We start from the raw sequence: 6620 nt of genomic DNA on the forward strand, positions 1-6620 counted from the left end.
TGGGTTGCTTTTGCCCATACATGTCAGAGAGTAGTTGCTCTTGATGCTTACCCAGCTATGCACTTTGTCTACTGTCATGTACTTTACAGAGCCACTTATTTGGATGTTGTTGTACAGATACTTGGGCTTCTCTTGTAGCTTGGCCATTGCATGATCTTATGCCACTTACTGGTCTTGCATTGACTTGGATGCTACTATGTGGTCTGATGTACTGTAGAGTCATGTTTGCCATTACGGTTATGGGCTGATTTCATGGCTGAATACCATATGCTCTTATGACATGTCTTATGCTTTACCGTATTGTGATTGGTCATGTCATAAAGTTGGCTACGACTCTTCTTCATGTGGGAGCTTTTTCATCCTTGGTTGATACCTTTATGTCCTCCCATCTATTGAGGTTTCATGAGCCTTTACAGCATGCTTCTACCATTGATGTACTTGCAGATGATTGTCTTTATGAGCAGGTTCCCTCTGTTGGGATAGCCCTGGACTGCTTGAGCTCCGTGGATGCTATGGATAGCCCTATTCATGATGACTTGGATTCATTGTCGTCTTCTATAGGTTCTTCTACTTCAGATGTTGTTTGCTTCCATTGTGGGAAGCTTGGGCATGTTAAAAGAAAATGCTTTAGACGGATTAAAGAGCAGCAGAGACAGAGACAGACTCAACATGAGCAGAGAGTCAGAGATACAGCAGATGCAGCAGGTGTTACCACTCTTACTAGTGGTGAGGTACATGCAATTACCCATGATGATGCAGTTGAGCATGTACTCCTATCATCTTGTTTCCCTACAACTTACTTGCTCTTAGTGATCAGGCCTATGCATTTGATTGGCTTTTGGACTCTATGGCATCTTGTCATGTTACCCCTCATAGAGCATGGTTCTCTTCTTACACGGAGGTTGACGGATGTATTGATTTGGGCCTTGAGTAGTCTTATGCTATTGTTGGTACAGGAGATATACACCTAGCTTTGCCTAATGGGACTTTTCTTATACTCAGGGATGTTTTACATGTTCCCATGCTCAATAAGAGCTTGATTTCCATCAGTCAGTTGTATAATGCAAAATATAATATTTCTCTTCAGGATAGGTCATGGAAGATCTGTCGTGGTTGCTTGGTTTTGGCTAGAGGTTCTAGAGTTGTAATTATTCGGATACCATATACATTGTTATGGCATTATTGCCTAGGCCATATGCACCACAGAGAGATGGAGATCTTGTCTTGTTTAGACTCATTGTTGCCTCCTATGTCACTTACAGATCTTGATGCTTGCCCTGATTGTACTCTTGGTCCTTGCAGAGCCCCCTTTGCTTATGGCAATCGTATGAGGTATGCTCCTCTAGATCTTGTCCATTGTGCAGTATATGGACCTATGGCTTCCCAGTCACTTGGTGGAGCATCGTACTTTGTGACCTTTGTTGATCATGCTACCCATCGTGTTTGGGCTTTTCCCTTGGTGCAGATTGAGGATGCTGTAGTTATGCTTGACAGGTTTATGGATTCTAGTGGTAGCAAGCCTAGGTGCTTGCAGACGGATTATGAGAGTCAGGCTCTCTCTCCTAGCTTTCGAACCTCTTGTCAATAGTATGGCGTTGGTTTCTTGTGCCCACAGTATTATGGGATTGCTCATGGCATGTGCCTGACTTTATAGGCAAAGGTTGCTTCTATGCTTACCACAACTAGGTTGTCTTATGGCTTTTGGGCTGAGGCCCTTATGACGGCTGTCTATTTGGTTAACAAGACACTGTGCTTGACCTTGGATCATATTACACCCCATGAGGCATGGAGTGGCATACAGCCTTCCTATGATTACTTGAGGATGTTTGGTTGTTAGGCATCTGTACGTATGCCACATGAGCCTATGTCGCGTAGATGTATCCTCCTTGGTTATGGAGATGGTGACTTTAAGGCCTACAAGTTATGGGATTTGGATGCCCAGCAGGTCATACACAGCCGTCATGCTGTCTTGTATGGCAGGCACACAACTCTTAGGCCTCTTGATGAGTGTTCAATACGCTTTATGGCTAATTTTACAGCAGCTATAGTGCCATTACAGCAAGCTGTTTATGCTGAAAATGAGGCACTTATTGGCCCAGATGACGTAGCTATGCATAACAATCAGGGTCAGGATGTTAGTGGTCAATTGCTAGACCCCTTGCAGGTTCATGAGAGCCATTTTCTTATAGTCTTGCAGGCTGGACAGCCAGCCATATGTCAGTCTTCTGCTTCACTGAGGCCACATGTAGTCTTGAGACCCTGTTGGACGAGTGTGTTAGACGAGTGTTCGGGATGTTGGCTCTCTTTCAGTGATGGGGTAAAAGGCCCTTGGGTCTGCCCATGTATAGTGACCGCCCATATTCTTCATTCATGTTGGCTCTCTTTCAGTGATCGCCCATGTTGGCTCTCTTTCAGTGATGGGGTAAAAGGCCCTTAGGTCTGCCCATGTATAGTGACCGCCCATATTCTTCATTCATATATATGAGATAGTGCAATAAGGTTGTCATATAATTTTGGACATCACCTACATTGTGTGTGCTCTTCTTTCCCGCATCTTCCTCTTCTCCTTCTCCACTGCCATTGCATCCCCTTCATCTTGGTCACTTTAGACTTACTATTCATAGAGGAAGACTAGCCAATGATAGACTAAGTAGAGGACCTTAGCATGTGCACCTATCCATCGAGTTGCAATAAATTAAAGTTAAATTTTGAGATTGACTACAGGAACATGCCCCTACTAAGGACTAATGTAAATGAAGGAATCAATGTTAGAATGGTTCAATTGATGAAACTTAGCCTAACCATGAGCCTACAATACCACTTGCTTGCCTCAAAGTTTGGCTCATTGCAAGGAAAAAAACAATATTAAATGATATCATTGATTAATGAGTAGATGACAACACATGCTTATGAAGCTTGGACCCTAATCAAATAACATGGTCTTCTACCAACCAATGCCAAAATCAACCTATATGGGGGTAAGCCATACTAATTATTGGGAAAGTGCAAGAGCGTGATGAGCATAAAGACTAAGAATATTCCTATATTGCTCCACACACCACCTAATTGTAAGGCTATTGGAAAATAAGCACTACTTGATAGACCATTAAGAAAAGAACAAGTTGCAATGTGGATTGCATTGCAATGGGGGTGCTCTTGACACTACACAGTGCATGTGTAATAGTAGCTTTCAGTAAGAAAAACAAAGTAGGAAGATCGAATACAACTATAGATACCATCTAGTAAGGGAAATGATAATTGATGACTTGCCTAAGGAATGCCCAAGAGGACTTAAAAGCTTGTCAACCAAGTCTCCTTCTTAGCAAGGGAAATGACAATTGACGACTCGCCTAAGGAATGCCCAAGAGGACTTAAAAGCTTGTCAACCAAGTCTCCTTCCTAGCAAGGACAAGCAAATAGAACAAGAAACCCTTCAAGGTCCATCAATTCAAGAAGTTAGAAGAGAAGGAAACCAACAAAAAGAGCAAGAACTATTGGAGATGGAATACCAAACCAAGATGGGTGCCAAAAGTTCTACTCCAAGCTCAAGGATACTACCACATGAATTTAATGCTTTGGCTACCCATGGATGCTAAAACCTTGTGTAGGATCTCCAAATGTCAGCTCACCAACTCCAACAAGCTAAAGAACAAAAATGTAGTGGTTGTCTACAAATCAAAGAGATTGATAACTCGTGATTCAAAAGAATGGTAGCAACCCCATTCCACTCCACAAAGACGCAACAAGCTCCAAATAATTCCCATCAAATTGTGGAACCAACATTGTAGTTGTTTGTCAACTTTGCTAAGCATTTAATGAAAGAAAAAGCCAAGGGAAAAAAGATGATCAACAAATCTCAAACAACAACAAGTGGATCCACTGGGGTGTTAGATGACTAAATTCATCAAGTGAGTCAGTCAAAGCCTCAACCTCTTGCTAATTTGAAACCAAGTTATGAAATTAGATTTTTACTTAAACTAGTCAAGGCAGTGCCAAACAAGTTAGATTTAGATGAGATTTAGACATAATCAAGTGCTTACAATCTTTCTACATTGCTTGTTTGATTTGTTAGCACTGGAATATTCTCTCTTAGATGTTGGTGCTCTCAATGAAGAGAAAGATAATGCTCTCAAGGCTATGATTGATAGTTGGGAGGAAGATGAGCATATCTTTACCCGCTACCAAACAATAATATATGGAATTAAAGTCGCCTAACTAGAGGACATTACTAAAGCAACAAAGCTTCTCGCCTCATTTAGGAGCAAGCTCAATCTAATCAGTGTGAGGAAGAGTTCCTATAGTTAAATCAGAAGGCACAAAATGCCACATCCTCATTCTTAGAAACATGGTATGAGCTTAGAGCTTAATTTGAGTGAAAAGGATTTCAAATCATGACCAACACGAAAGATTGGAGGGCCATAAAGGCATCCAAATATAATCCAACATATATGGCTCTTGCTTCCCTTAGAGTGATGTCTCCTACCAAGAAGTACGAGCTCTTATGTGATATAAAAAACCATCCTTTATTAGACAAGATTTTGCAAGGGTAAGTGCCAAAGCATCAAACATGTTCTTAGCAAGGTAACCAATGGCAAATATCTATTTCACCTTGTGACATCTATTGCTTCTCATAAGGGATGGATTTTTCTAACCCTCAACTAAGGAGATCCCCTTGCTTCATCAACAACAACCACCATCAACAATAAGAATTTGAATGAAGTAGGACTTATATAAGCATAGGCACTCACATAATATTTGCACCATAATGTATACATGGATTAGGTCCTCAAGTGTAGGACAACACTCTAGGCTTGCTTGCAATTCAAGCATCCCCCAACTTGACAAAATATATATTGTGTACGAGAACTAATGACTTTTACTTTACCTAGGAATTGAACGCACTTGAGGTTTTTATTATAGGCACAAATTTTTTTGGAGACCATCACTCTACTTCTATAGCAAGCCTTTAACCTCCCACACCTTGCGATCCATCCTCAATAACCCTTTAGGTTCCACCCCATTAGGAAGGATCACTAGTCAAGGGTATCAATAACTATGAGACCCACAATCCTCATAACAAATCAACCATTTAAATCCCATCTAAGAGTAAGGACAACTGCATCTCTCATCCACTGCTATATCAATCCTCACCATCAATAACACCCTTTGCTTCTCCCATAATCTTACAACTTAATTCCTTGCATTTTACATCTATGATGTGAGCCAAGCATGTTACCTTTGAGACAGAGAGTGCCAAGGGACTAGCACTCATCGAGGAGGGGGAAAATGTTAACTTGATTCAAGAAAATAAAAAATAATAAGTCGTATAGTAGTACACGAGTCTAGAAGTGTCAGAGGTCAATTAGTGTGCCAAAAGTTGTTTTTGGAAAGAGTTGTAAATTTTGAAAACTCTTGTATATTCCTCTAGGCATCATATGCCAACATGGTGAATATGTAAGTTTTCTATCCATTACCTACAAATATGGGACTCTATATTTCTGTAGAAACATAGTGAGATCTAGACTCACTCTCACACAAATGTAATATCACCCAAGTTTAAACTAAAAGACTCAAATACATGAGGAGGTGGTAGGCAACTCTATTTGCTTTTACCACAAGGCCATAACCACAATGCCCAAAGTGGAATGTAAAAAGGACTAGTCACAAGTGGAATTTAGGTAGAGGGAGTAAAACCTAAAGTGGAAACCATAATCAAAATGTATATAATTTGTAAAAGTGTACAAAGAGCTCATTCTCATGTATACAAACTATCGAGAGCCTCTTATTCTTATTCTTATTCTCCTTCTTCTTCTTAGTTCCTTACATAGCTTGAGAGTGATGAAGAAAGTGGGATTGAGTGAGGGGACTGAAGGAAGAGAAGCTACACATCATTATTCGTCTTATTTGTGTTATTCTTCCCATGTACTATCCAAACATTTGAGAAGTTGGGAGCATGAGAGTAAGGGATTGAGTGAGGGAGAGAGTGAGAAAGATTGAGAGTGAGGGACCAATTGGGAGAAGCTCCATTCTCCATCATATTCTTCTTATTCTCTTTCTTCTCTTTCCCCTCTATTCTCATATTGTCATTGAGTGGTAGTGGTAGATGTATCAAAGGAGGGAGCAATGGTGGATCAAGAGGAGACACACTCAAATTGTGGAGCCTATTGGAAAACCATGCGATGGATTGGTCCATAACAAATGTAGGAGGACTATAGGAATGCTCACTACATTCCTGTAGGAGCCTTTTGGAAAACCATGAGATGGATTGGACTATAACAAATGTAGGAGGACTACAAGAATGCTCACTACATTTGTTTTTGAATTGTTTAGATTATTTTCTTTCATGGGATTGAGAGGAGAGGACTAGTTAGTTTGGAGCAAGAGTGTGGACCGGCTAGTTGTTGAGAGATAGATTGAGCAACAAAGATTGCAAACACATGAAAGAATATGTGCCAATCTATGTCCTATTCTTGAGCTCTAGTACAACCCAACATCATTGAAGGCCACTCTCTCTCCTATTGTGCATCAAGAAAAGGAACTGGTAAAGGGGAGAGCACACTTCCAAAAGAAGGGTATGAAGTATATGGCTAAGCTGCAATAGGATTGGAGGAAATATCTCC

Source organism: Lygodium microphyllum, chromosome 15, assembly GCF_053477565.2.
Source record: "Lygodium microphyllum isolate KBCC chromosome 15, Lygodium_microphyllum_v1.1.10, whole genome shotgun sequence".
Lineage (NCBI taxonomy): Eukaryota > Viridiplantae > Streptophyta > Polypodiopsida > Schizaeales > Lygodiaceae > Lygodium > Lygodium microphyllum.